The sequence below is a fragment of the Oxyura jamaicensis genome, chromosome 2 (genome assembly GCF_011077185.1).
Source record: "Oxyura jamaicensis isolate SHBP4307 breed ruddy duck chromosome 2, BPBGC_Ojam_1.0, whole genome shotgun sequence".
NCBI classification, from domain to species: Eukaryota; Metazoa; Chordata; class Aves; order Anseriformes; family Anatidae; genus Oxyura; species Oxyura jamaicensis.
In genome coordinates, this window is record NC_048894.1 from 7,304,150 (window position 1) to 7,315,787 (window position 11,638).

General features: G+C 41.8%; 1 long non-coding RNA gene across 1 annotated transcript; it reads right to left on the reverse strand.

The window, feature by feature from the left end:
• Positions 1-8,546: 8,546 nt before the first annotated feature.
• On the reverse strand, positions 8,547-9,489 carry LOC118162301. The gene is made up of 2 exons (XR_004748384.1): positions 9,437-9,489; positions 8,547-8,998 (listed from the first exon to the last, which is right to left on the reverse strand). It is a non-coding gene; the product is annotated as an uncharacterized LOC118162301 (long non-coding RNA).
• Positions 9,490-11,638: the final 2,149 nt, after the last annotated feature.

Sequence of the window (11,638 nt, forward strand, 5' to 3'; positions counted from 1 at the left end):
GCAACAAGACTTACTGCAAAATACGGCGAGGCACAGACTTTAAATAGGTGCAAATCATATGAGAGTAAATCGCTAGGAATACACTTAAAATGCTGGACAAGTATTCCTGTGCAGCCCTGAACTGAATGAGTTTTTCTACTACTTTCAAATCATCTGCTTAAGCAAAAGCTTGAGGAAACAGAAACATGGGAATAAGCCTGAACAATTCTGACATGTTAGCCTAGCAGAAGTTCAGAGGTTATTAATTCAAGGAAAATGGGCAATCCTGAGAAAAATATGCTTCAAAATTGCACACAAAATCAAGAGCCATTAGCACCATCCATTTGGCTAGTCTCAAAATGGCTCTTGATTTTGAAGATGGAAAAATAGAAGCTTGTCACTGCACTGCTCATTTTTGTTGTTGTTGTTATTTTTAGTGGACACAGCAGAACCCAGATCACTGGGCACAATGTGACAGAAGTCAGGCTTCAGAGGAAGACTTCCACGTTCAGTGCACTGAGCAGCTGTGGGCTGAGACACTGTCACGCTCGCTTGGTGCTACAGAATGAGATGTGCTGGGGATGTGGGATGGCTACATGTGGTCTACGCTCAATCTTAGCCAGGCAGTGAGAGATACCATAGAGATAGGAGGTGGACTTTTGTTCAACAACTCCAGTGTAAGATGTTGGCACCCTTTTTTCATGTGTGTGTGCTTGTATGCGTGTCAAAAAGCAAGCAAGCCTCACAAATGAGGAAATGAAGAAGAAGAAAAACAAAACAACAGAAGGCCCACCCCACTGATAGCTAGAAAACAGAATACTTGAGTGTTCTGAAGCTGGGCTCCCCTGCTCTTCAGCTATTTGGAAGGCTGCCCTGCCTATCACATGAGAGAGACCATGTGAGGTTTAAACCATCACTGGACAGAAAAAAAGTCCAGATGAGATGTCAGAGGACAAACGTAAATGTGAGTCATTAGCCTCTTTATGTCTAATTTAAGCTTGTTGGCAACTCAGCTTGCTTTTTTACAGATTCCTTGCAAATAGTTAATGAGTAACCACACTACTCTGTGCACAGCAAGTTGAAATGTGCTTCCTTAACCTGCTGCTCTGGGCACTCGCCTGAGAAGGCACGTGTGCATTGTTTGAATGTTCTTGGACAGAGGAAGGAACTGAACCCAAGCTTTGCAGCCAGAAGGAACAGGTATCTATTCTTCCTCCAGTCACATGCACCAGCAGTTTTTAGTGTATTTCTACAAAGCCTGATTTCTTAAAGTGTGTTCTCTTAATACCTAACATTTCAGAGCGAATTTCTGGAGCTCCCTGAGGCTGATGGATCAGTTACTCATTCCTCTAAGACGAGTCTTTCTGTATGTTTTCAGGACCAGAAAATGTGTTTAGATGGAAAAGTGCCCGTTTTTATCTACTTTGAAGTGGTGAGGTGGTGTTGGTATGCAGTCTTCAGCAATATAATTTGGGATTAAACTCTGCCAAAGCACGTAGGACTCTGTGGAGTAAAACAAGTTGGAATTTAGAAGTAGCTAGGCCAAGTATTAAGTTTGACAGGCTATTTGATTTCACCTACCACTGCAGCCTGAATGCTGAGACCCAGTTTGAATCTGAAACAAGGGATCATTTGCCTGGGAACTGCTATGTGGTTAAGCTGGGGTTTCAAAAGCACCTGAATTGCTCTGATAGCTTGCTGATGGGGAGCTTGTGGTCCTGCTTTGTCCCTGCAGCAGGCTTTGGTGATCACAACCCTTCTGTGAGATGATTTGATATGCTAGCCTTGCAGAAACCTCATTTATCTCCGTGGGTTGTTCTGTCAGACTAATGAGATGAATTAACTCTTTGAAAACCCAATAAGCACTGGAGCTGATGCAGTGGAAAGGCAATAATATGCAATTTGAATGGGAAGCTCAGGAGGATGCATTCTCCCCCACCATCTTTTCTTGCATGCAAAGATCTGCTGGATTGGTTCACCGTGGTGAACCTGGGTGAAGCTGTAAATTTACCAAATAGAGGACTGAACCTGGACCTAAACTGGTCTTGAGCTTTGCTGCTTGTTGCTCTATGAGTCTAGTGAAGTCAGTTCCTCTGTTTTGCTCCTTTTTACTTTGCTTGTAAAATTACTTGGAAATCTGTAGAAAAGCACTCTAAAGACCTAGGTCAACATCATCGCTTCAGTAGCTGCCTGGAGACTGGATTTAGGTAGGCTAAACTGCAGCAGGCAGTTGTCTGAACTGCACAGTTGTAACTGGGGCTTCTGAGTTTGAGTTTATGATACCACATGCCTGTTAGGAGAGGGGTTTATCAGTCCCCATCAGCCAATTAGCAGATGATGTATTTTAGCCTTGATTAACTTTGACTTGATTTGAGTCAATGCTGTAGAAGTGGAAGGTATTGTTTCCTGCTACTGATCCCCTGAGCCTTTTTCCTTTTGCAGTAGTATTTAAAAGCACTTAAGGCTTTTATGAACCTGAAGAGTGTTGTGCATATGTTCAGCGTGGTACTTTCAATTAAATACAATTAGTGAAGTCTTGACGTGAACCGGAGTGCTGATCTTTCTTTAAATAATTCATTCTTTATGATATAACTAGGTTCTCTCTCATCTGGAAAAATTACTGTTGTGCCAAACAAGCGTTGGAGATGGAACATGTGAAAAGCTTATTTAAAACCACCAGGGATACTCAGAAGAGATATGCAACCTCCTGCTTAATTGAACAGTGCATTGCATAATATTAAGAAGTGCTGCATAGTGGCTGACAGATAGTTACAGTGAATGAAAGCTCAGGTAAAACTATGGTAAAGAAATAGCCAGTTTCCTCGTTTTCATACGCTGGACATTAGTAAGAACATTTCTTCAAAAGATAAACACCAGGAAGGAAAGTAGCAAATGAGTGTCCGTATGATTTTTAACTTCTTAGGCTTCTTCTCTGTCCCTCACAGCAAGTTGAATGTACCTGGTAGAAGATGATGAAGAATTGCACATATTCACAGCTTGCTTCTGTGGCTTCTTTTGTTCTTGTTTCAGATGTGATGATCATCCTGTTGATATTCACAGCCTGGCCCAAAGTCAGTGAAAAAGGCTCCCTTTTGGGATTACTGATCCTGCAATGTTGCAATCCTGCAAATGGCACTTGCCATTTCTTACTGCCATCTGCCATTGTCAGTCTTAAAATTGCATCATTTTGGGGAAGTCGCTTCATTTCTCTGTGCTTTTTTTCTGATCTTTTCCTAGGGGCCTCTTAGTGCTATAGCATTTGTCTGCTCTGATTTAACTATCAAAAGGTGGGTGAAGATGCCTGACATGGTCACTCTGGCTTCAAACAGAGTAGCATAATTATATCTTGAGGGCAAGTTGTCTCTTCCTATGATGTGCATCTAAAGCAGGTCAGTTGACTCCTCCTTTGGTAGTGCTTTATCCTCTCTATTGACTAGAAAAGGCTATGATGTCTAGCACAAATATTACATCTAATTGTTAAAGGCTCAAAGTCAGAGGAAAATCCCAGCCTGGCCTTGATTTTGGTCTCTTTGGTGGTCCAGTTGGTGAGGGAGCAGGCTCGCTGAGGACGACTGACACTATACCCATGAAGATCGGTGATGCTTCAGGACAAGTGCTTCAACTTCCAGATGACACGAGGGTATTTTAATTTAACATTCTTGCAATGAACAGCCTTTGCAGTCCTGCTTATATGTTCACAGCTTGCCTAGCTGTGCCAACCTGTTACTTGTTTGGTACGCTCCATACCTGGCTTTGTGAATGGTTTAAAAGTAAATCCTGTGACCTGCAGCTTATTCACGTGCGAGGTGTGTGTTAGCATAGCAGGTTTGATGTGCCTCAGGAAACAGCACATGTCTAACAGCTGCCGTGCTGTGTTCTCAGCGTCCAACACAGAGCCCCTGTGTGGCAGCGGCTTTCTCATGTGCACCAGCACCTGTCACGTTGGTCACGAAGGAAATTCTGGCCACTCCGCCTCTATATGCAGTGTAAGTGGCATTTGTGTCTTGCAGCACTCCCCTGCCAGGCAGATGAAAGGCTCTGGAGCTAGCCTAAGAAAGTCTGCTGCCTTGGAAGCAGAGGTCAAGGTAAATTGAGGGAGGGGAGGGAGCGCTTTATAATTTCATAGGGATTTAAGTAATATTTGCATTTTTTACAAATAATTACAACAAAGGCTTGGTGTCACACGGAGAGAGACATAGGATTCATAAGTACCTGTAAATGAGTAAGCAAACTCCCTGTCACTTTTTGTGCTTCTCTACTGCTATTTCCTTCCGAGTTCTCTTGAGTTCAGCTGATGAGCATAACTAGGTTATAATATTAGTCATTGTTTTTTAGCTGTGTCTTGTTTGAAGTTTGCTGCTGCTCTCCTTGTGGTCCCAGGAGCCCGCCTGTTCCTCCCAGTTACATCAGCTATTCTAAAATTAAAGATCTCACATTTCCCAACAAACGCTGCGTCGTGCTAACCTGAAGGGATTTTGTCTTTGTCTTCCTCTGCAACTGGGGCAAGGGAGCGACAGAGCTACCTGTAATGGGAGATATTTAACCCTCTGAATGCATGGGAGACAAAAGGAGTGGAGGTAAACTGGAAAAGACAGAAAACATTGGGTATTTATGAGGGTATGGCCACCACACACAAGGTTTGTGATGCCTCTGCCATTACGGGCATCTCCGTTATGCTCCCTAAGCAGTGACCTTTAAGTTTGTTGTACATCAGTAAACAAAGGGGCAGAGTAGTTTGACTCGAGAGCTGCACTCATCTGGGACAACTTTTCAGTAGTTTGCTGTGTGATTGTTTTTCCAGCGCCTTGCAGGGTGACGACAAGAGCCGCAGCCTCTTTTACAAAGGGAAGCTCATTCACTGCCCTTGACCGGTGGTATGAAGAGACACACATTTTGTGTATGTGTATGTGTGTATGAAGAGACACACATTTTGTCTGTGTCCTAAATCCTGTCCCTTCTCTGAAGCAGCTGATTAAGTGCTTCAGGGACTTTAGATCCAGCAACCAGATTTTTTTTTTTTATTTTTTTTCCCATTATCTTCATTCAGAGTTTGCTAACTTGGCAGGGCTGCCTCTAAAGAACTAACCTTGGGGTAGAACAGCTGCTGAGGAAATTTCTCATTAGGTTTAAGTGGTTTCTTGTGCTTCTGAAGTCTCTTACACCAGGAGAGGATGTGAGAGCCCATCAGAGACTGGAGTGGGCAAAGGGACCAAGTTCTAGTTTCTGTACTTGAACTGTTTATGCATTTGTATTGGCAATCACTGGTTAGAAATACAAGTAACTCTTGGATCAGTGATTTTTTTGAACAATGTATTACCTACTAACAACTAGGCTCCAAATTATGTTTCCTTTTAACCTTTTTCTTTCCTTTTAACCTTTTTCTTTCTGGTCCCATGAGTTGTGTGTGCTCTGAGGCTGCATATGAGCGAAACGTTTAAGCAAACTCTCTCTGCTTCCTTGTATTTTATGTTACATGATAAAAACAAAATATGACAACGTCAGTGTGAAGAATGTAAATAAGAGTTGACCAGAAGAACGGTCCTCATTAGCGACCAGATATATGATCTACTGTAGTTTAATTGCATTTTGGACTGGGTCAGCATTTACTTCAGGGTAAGTCCTCATCAATTCTTTCCAAAGAATTGCTGGAAGTCTGTTTCTGCCCCTTGCTTGATGGTTGGTTGACATAGGTGGCAATTTATGACACAGTTCTTTCAGTAGTTTTAAGCATCTGGTAGGGTACTTTAGAAAACCAACTGTTAGTGCAACACATACACAACATGAGAGTAGAAATCCTGATATTTCTAGGCTGTGTATTCTGTTTCTTATTAATTGTGCATCTTGTTTAATAGCCTGCATCACCGTCTAATGCTACCGCCTTTACTGTGGCTTGCTTGCAGGATGTTTTAATACGTTTGTTCATCTAGTCGTATGGTATGTCTATAACACATTAAATGATATTGGCAATTAAAGGATTACAGCCAGGATATAATTATGGCCCGGTGAAATAAAGTTTTCAAATTACTCCACCACAGTCTATAATTATACCGCGTGTGCCCTGGTGCCAAGCATTAATAGGGAGATTACAAACTGTTTTCCCGTAACAGGCACTTCATGGATACACAGTTTGCAATTTGCTGGCTTTAAGGAGTTAGTGACCTCTTGTGGGAAATATTATGAAAGGATACAGTCAAAGTGTAATGTTTGTGTGTTATATTATGCTTTTTCCCTCCTTCACCTGGAGTTTATCATGCAGTGACCAGTCAGAGTAGCCCGTATCTTGAGTGTCCAGGGAGTGAGAACAGACTGGCTTCAATGAAGAACACAAGAGACATCTCAGCAAGATATTCTGGATTCCCCATCTCTGTGCGATGGAGATGGGAGCCTGTATGATGAATTGTTCCATATTACGGTCCTAGTAGGATTTAAACATTTTATTCCTGTATATCTTGAAATTATTTACTCTGAGAACCTCTGCAATCAACACTTCTCTAAAGAACTGCAATTATTTGGTTGTAACGAAGATAAACCAATGTTAATACTATTTAAAATGGACGAGAATGTAACTAAAGATCATCTCTGACATAGAAAAACAGCATCGAACTGTTGGTTCAATGGGGAACTTAGGCTTCTTTCTACCAAACTGCAGGTAAATGAAACGATATTTAATTTTCTGTAAACTTGGAACTCTCTTTAAGGGTAGTATCAAGCCTTGTACTAACTTTGAAATGTAGCATCTTGCTTCCCATGTCAGTTCTGAGTGGTTATGGCAATGCTTATGAATTAAACCTGCTCAAAACCCTTCTCTGGCATTGACATCCACTTGCGTGGGAAAGCCTGCTCTTACTAAACTCTCCTGCCTTTCCCAATAAAGTGAGCACATGCAGGCTGACTTTGGGATGGTCTCAGGACTGTGCTAATTCTCGAGTCATGCTCTGGCATTAGCTGGCTCAGTGGCAATTGGCCATGGCCCAAATGTTGCTATGGATCATGCTTACAACCTAACCATATAGCTGATGGTACCCCAGTGCCTGGGAACGTCCCTTGGCACCATTTAATTTACCAGCATAAATCGAACCTGTGTATCTGCAGTGGCAGAGTGATACCAAATATTTTAAAAAGTGGGCTATTTTATTTTCTTAAGGCTCCAGGCCTTTGTCATGCTGTTTTTTATATGGATCTCTTTTGTGTTTAAGGAGAATGATTCTACTATAGCAGAAACACAAACCTTGTGCTGTCAGGTAATGAAGACAAATAAAGTCTCTCTTTTTTTTTTTTTTTTTTGAAAAACTCATAATTTTCAAGCCAGCGTTACAGTTCTTGATGTCAGAATAATATTTAAATGTGCAAGTTGTCCATATATAGAAGCACATGTCAGTTTATACTCTCAACTTTCCGTACTGTGCGGTCGTGGGTTCTGCAGCTTTTCATCGTTAACGCTTTTTTGCTCAGTCTTTTAATTTCACTATTTTGTATGAGTTACCAGCCTGTAACCTCCGTAAGGCTTACAGAGATGTATCTAACATCTAATTTGTCTCTGAGAATCTTTCTTCCTGATGGGAACATGCAAGAAGGGAAAAAAGAACCCAGCTTGACTTCTACATTTCTCCGGATGGCTTTACGGAACTTTAAATCGAACAGTTTGTTCTGGAGTATTGCCACAAATCAGGCCTGGCAGCTGCAACTAGCCTGCTATGCACATTGCATGAACATCAAGGCTTGCAAGTCTTTCTCCTCAAGCAGAAGTTGCTTTGAAATTGTGGTAAAAATTCCTTTTTTCTCCTGCCATGTCTGTGTGGTGTGTTCTCTGTTTTTGATTTTTGTATTTTTTTTTTTTTTTTTTTCCCACCTCAGTTTTCTTCTTCTGTCTTGGACCTAAGAATCTTGTGTGGACGTTTCAGTGAAATGATTGAATTAACACAAATATTGGCTGTGACAAAATAGCAATTTTTGGTGGAGGTGGGAAGATTTTTTGGGCAACTCAGCTAGAAATAATCTCTTTACTTAGTAACTTTTTCCGAAGATGGGATACAATTACCAGTATATGGCAAGATGCAGTCTTCTGAACCAACACATTACCAAATGCATCAAAATTGAAATTGTAAAGCTGCTGGATGCAGTTGCTGTGGTGGTTTGCATAGTAGCAGAATAACTCTGGAAAATAAATTGTTGATACCAGCAAAAGAAAAGTTTAGTGATGGCATTATTTTCTTCAAAACCAAAGAAGAGAGCAAACCTTACACAGCATGATAATTTAAATCTTAAGCCCTGTGAGTTACAGACACTTGGTCCTGAGCACTCCAAAGCCTTAATAACCAAAGTAACCCTGAAATTAATTCCCCTTTCCTGCTCGAGGGCTAAATGTAATCAGAGTATTATCACCAGTTACACTGCATTGATAAAAATATCCCCAGAAAATACTGAGCAAATTGCAGCAAAGCCAGCTCAGTTCTTTCCCAAAGGAAGGTCCTGCTTCTTCCAGCCATGCTTTGTACTACAGGCGCTTTTATGGCAGGATTGCAAAAATCTTATAAAACTTGTATTAGAGTAGGATCAGCCACCCTTAAACATATTGGGCTTCCAGCTGTGAGCAATCTGTCCCAGAAGCCCAATGACTTTTGTATGAGGTTCCTAATTTTCTTAAAATCTTCTTTAATGATGCCTATTATTAAAAGTCTTTCTTCCTCCTGGGTGTGTACAAAGAAACAAGCAACTCATGAACAATCCGTGCTGGGGTGCCGGCCATAGCACTGACTGATTCATGAACCATTGTCTCTCCAGAAGCAAAAAGACAACTACGCTCGAGAGCATACTCTAATTGTTCAAATAGGTGCATTAAACTTTTACACTTGAATAATAAATCGGGTGGAAGTAGGCCTGCCTCTTTGCAGCTACTTTCTATCTGCTCTAGCCAGCAGCAGGGGGATCATTCAGGTGGCTTCAGCCCCCCGGGATCCTTCAGGTTGCTTCTGGATGCATCCAGCAGGCTGGAGCTCACAGGCTGCTGCCTTTTCCAGGACTGCATCTTGAAAAAAAGATAAAGGCCTGGCTAGAGTGGGAAAAAATACCATTGAAAAAAACTCATTTACTGTATTTTATGATCAGGAAGAGGTGTAGTAAGACACAGCCTGGTGAATTGGAGAATGACCATAACAGGCAAGAGCACACATATAGTTTGGACATCACAGAGTCATAGAATCATTAGGGTTGGAAAAGCCCTCCAAGATCATCTGGTCCAACCACCCCACTACCACCAATGTCACCACTAAGCCATGTCCCTAAGCACCACGTCCAACCTCTCCTTGAACACCCCCAGGGACGGTGATGCCACCACCTCCCTGAGCAACCCGTCCCAATGCCTGACTGCTCTTTCTGAGAAGAAATGTCTCCTCATTTCCAACCCGAACCTCCCCTGGTGCAACTTGAGGCCATTCCCTCTGGTCCTATCACTAGCTACCTGTGAGAAGAGGCCGACCCCCAGCTCCCCACAGCTTCTTTTCAGGTAGCTGTAGAGAGCAATGAGGTCTCCCCTGAGCCTCCTCTTCTCCAGACTAAACACCCCCCAGTTCCCTCAGACGCTCCTCATAAGAAATAAAACCCACCCTTCTTTAATTTGTTTTAAACTTGCTTCATTTAAAGTGATCTGTTTCCCTCATTTACCCCACTATGGGCTCTGCTCAGATTTCCAATGCCATACCCAAGCAGCATCAGCTATGAGGAGGATTTGGGGATCAGCATAAGTGAGAGCTGAACTGGGACCGATTAGTTCAAACAAACATCAACAACAACCACAAAGCTAACAGCAACCGTACCTTGTGGTACCAGAACTTAAGGAGAGTTCTTCATGGGCTGCTTAGCATTTCTCAAGTCAGAGTAAGTTAGTCCAGAAATCTCTTAACTTTTTTTAGATAAAGCACTTTCATTAAAGGAGCTGTATTTAGTTTTTCCTCCTCCCCTGTAGAAAATAAAGCATTTCATTTCCCAAACTGGAATTGTTCCTTTCCAAATTATACTAGTGTAAGTACTATAAATGAGGTACTGTTATGCTGTACTCTACTACAGATTGGATTTGGTAGGAATTTACTTTTCCTTTGGGATCCAGGCAAGTGCTTCCAAGATTTCTCACCAGCCTTGTTGGTATCATGACAAACCCTGTCCTCCCTGAGAGCTTACCAGAGACACGTACCAACAAACAGAACCCAAACTACCATGTCTTTGGGGTTAGCTCATGCTATGTTAACCAGAATGTTTAATTTTTTCAAATTCTCTTGTGAAGAAGTTTTTATTTCAATGAGAAATCTTAAAAAGAATTTGGTTAAAGTGCTGTTTTTAGCTTTTGTGGGAAAAACTGCAATAAACCTGATATTTTGACCAATTCTACTGGCTGTATGCTCGGTATGCCACCAGACCTTCACAGGACTAATGAACAGATACTAATTTCCTTCAATCCAGATGATCTCCCATTTAATCATGGGAAGGGTGTGAGCTAACTAGGAAGGCAAACATATGGCAACCTGGCATGCTTGGTCTACACTAGCATCTCTTGTTCTAGATTTCTCTCTCTCTCTCTTTTTTTTTTTTTTTTTTTAATCTCATTATATATGCCATCACTTTTTCAGCTGTTAGTGGCAGCTCTTGTGAAGGGCAGCAGAGTAAAGTTAGGGAGAAATGTGAAGAAAAGGGTGCTCACGTTTGGTATTCATCTTGGTACCTTAGTGCTGGTGGATAATCACAGAATCACAGAATCACAGAATTTTCTAGGTTGGAAGAGACCTCAAGATCATCAAGTCCAACCTCTGACCTAACACTAACAGTCCCCACTAAACCATATCCCTAAACTCTACATCTAAAATCTAATCAACTACATCTACATCTAATCAACTAAATCACTGTCGTGTGCTAAGAAAATGGAATCATAACTCTGAGACTAGGTGCTATTTTTGAGGACATAATCCATCTGCTCTACCTTTAGGATTCTCAGAGTTAGATACCTAAATCTGAGCTCATCAGCTTTGGGTCCCTTTATAATCCAAGGAGAGAGGTGTGTGCCTGTGAGGGCAACTCATACAGGTCTAAAACAGGCCAGATGAACGACTCTGTGGTGCTTCCTGTTTCTTTTTGTGAAGTTAGGTCAAGACACAGAGCTGAACTTAGCTGAAAAGAGCTCTTTTCCCAGAAACTAATCTCTGCCAGAAGCTTGGGCTCAAATTTCTGGTAGTGCATCTGGTCTCTGACAAGAAGACATTTGCTAACCCTTCTTCAGAAACATCAGATCTTTTCCCAAGTCTGAGAGAATCAGAAATGAGGTTAGGACTAAAACCTCTGGAAGTAGGAAAAGATCCTGCATTTCTTAATGACATTTCTGGTAATGTTTTCGTGTTGTCCTGAACTTGAGCTTATTCAGACATCCGTTTACCAATTACCAGGGTAGAGTAGCACTAGATTGAGTGTAACAGTCACGATCAGATGAACTGCATGTTTCTTCTTTTCACGTACCCTTTCTGCATTATTCAGTTGTGCTTTGTGAGGCTGTATCTTAACTGCCCACTGTAATTTGGGTGAGTCTGCATGTTCCAGGTTTTCAAAGGCCCTGGGCTGATGTGCAGTGTCAGAGTTGGGGAGGTTCATTTCACGTTGCTGCTACTTATGACAGCACAGC